We start from the raw sequence: 2,500 nt of genomic DNA, 5'->3' as shown, positions 1-2,500 counted from the left end.
CAACTTTGGCCGCCAGGCGCCGCGTGCAGGGTGCGCCGCAGCGTAGCTGCGCCGCCTGCCGGGCCCGTCGGCTGGCGCTCCTGCCACTCGGCGCCCCCCACCAGCCGGCTGTTGCGCGTGCGCCCACGCAGCGCGCGGCCAACACGCCGGGCGGCCCCCCTTCACCGGCCGGGAACAGTCCCACCAAGCCACCGCCGCGTATCGCTTCATACCAACATGGGCCTAGTCACGTGTGTGGATGTGGCGGGTACCGCTGAAACAACCGGTTAATAGCTGTACCGATCGTCGCCATCACAGATTCACCTCCAGCGTGAACAACCGCTCAACAACGGATTTCCAGTTCATTTGCGTATCTTGGGCAGTAAACGTAGATGTCCACCTACATTTGCGAATTCAACAATTCTTGCATGCCAGGATGTCATGTGTCACGACACGCTACATCAGACCACATACACACTGCGACATGTGCAGAAGAGAACACGCGGAAGGTGGCCCGCGCAAGTATGCGATGTCCCTTCCGCGATCCACTGTCAACCGGCATCTGCGGCATGTCCCAGATATGGAACGCGGTCCACCAGGGTAGCACTTTGTGTGAGGCAATACGACAAAGTCGGAATACACGCGTCACTACATCAGACGGCTCACGCTGACCTGACCTGACCTGACCTGACCTGACTCACCGCACCACCACCCCCAGCGACCCAGGGTGACATACAATGCGTTCGTACGTTCCTCCCACACGCCTCTACGGCGTACCACAGTGCAACCTAGCTGTTATTGGGAGACGAGACAAGTAGCATCGAGCACAACATATGGAAATTGAGATTCGACACCGTTGGGCACAGCCAGCGTACAGTCACACGTATCACACTACTTCACTCTGTACGTAACTACCGATGATCGGTACAGCGTGTGGGTTACGCGTACGACATCAGCGGACAATGGACACAGACCATACCACGACGTACACTGAGGGCGTCGACATCTGAATGCAACTGAACAGCTGCGAGGCTCATTTAACACTCACACGCCAGACCGACCAGCTTGAGAGGACAGAGACACAAAGAGGGGGACAGAGGGGGGGGGGGGGCCGATATAGTCCTATTGCAGTACAATTGACAGTGGATAGCGGGAATATGTGGAAAGTAAGCAACACTCGCAAGACATCTACATGAGGATAACAACGACACCAGAGATTCCGAGCAGTGAACTATGTTAGGCAAAGGGACAACGTGGGTTAGGTTAAGGGACAACGTGGGTTAGGTTAAGGGACAACGTGGGTTAGGTTAAGGGACAACGTGGGTTAGGTTAAGGGACAACGTGGGTTAGGTTAAGGGACAACGTGGGTTAGGTTAAGGGACAACGTGGGTTAGGTTAATGGACAACGTGGGTTAGGTTAAGGGACAACGTGGGTTAGGTTAAGGGACAACGTGGGTTAGGTTAAGGGACAACGTGGGTTAGGTTAAGGGACAACGTGGGTTAGGTTAAGGGACAACGTGGGTTAGGTTAAGGGACAACGTGGGTTAGGTTAAGGGACAACGTGGGTTAGGTTAAGGGACAACTTGAGTTAGGTTAAGGGACAACTTGAGTTAGGTTAAGGGACAACTTGAGTTAGGTTAAGGGACAACTTGAGTTAGGTTAAGGGACAACTTGAGTTAGGTTAAGGGACAACTTGAGTTAGGTTAAGGGACAACTTGAGTTAGGTTAAGGGACAACTTGAGTTAGGTTAAGGGACAACTTGAGTTAGGTTAAGGGACAACTTGAGTTAGGTTAAGGGACAACTTGAGTTAGGTTAAGGGACAACTTGAGTTAGGTTAAGGGACAACTTGAGTTAGGTTAAGGGACAACTTGAGTTAGGTTAAGGGACAACTTGAGTTAGGTTAAGGGACAACTTGAGTTAGGTTAAGGGACAACTTGAGTTAGGTTAAGGGACAAATTGAGTTAGGTTAAGCGATAATCTGGTACAGCCACAGTTAGGTTAAGCGATGATCTGGTACAGCCACAGTTAGGTTAAGCGATGATCTGGTACAGCCACAGTTAGGTTAAGCGATAATCTGGTACAGCCACAGTTAGGTTAAGCGATAATCTGGTACAGCCACAGTTAGGTTAAGCGATAATCTGGTACAGCCACAGTTAGGTTAAGCGATAATCTGGTACAGCCACAGTTAGGTTAAGCGATAATCTGGTACAGCCACAGTTAGGTTAAGCGATAATCTGGTACAGCCACAGTTAGGTTAAGCGATAATCTGGTACAGCCACAGTTAGGTTAAGCGATAATCTGGTACAGCCACAGTTAGGTTAAGCGATAATCTGGTACAGCCACAGTTAGGTTAAGCAATAAAGTTGGTTAAATTTGGTATTGTGGGAAAGGGGGAAGAGAGAGAGAGGGGGGGGGGGGGTGGATAGTGGTGGCAGTACGCGGATGCCTGAGTCACCGTCAGATACGTCACGTCGGTTCGATGCTTGTAGCAAGAGGCTGGCGGGTCTGTGTCTCTCACTT

Source organism: Schistocerca gregaria, unplaced genomic scaffold (genome assembly GCF_023897955.1).
Source record: "Schistocerca gregaria isolate iqSchGreg1 unplaced genomic scaffold, iqSchGreg1.2 ptg001048l, whole genome shotgun sequence".
NCBI lineage: Eukaryota > Metazoa > Arthropoda > Insecta > Orthoptera > Acrididae > Schistocerca > Schistocerca gregaria.
Note: the sequence above shows the minus strand (reverse complement) of the source record.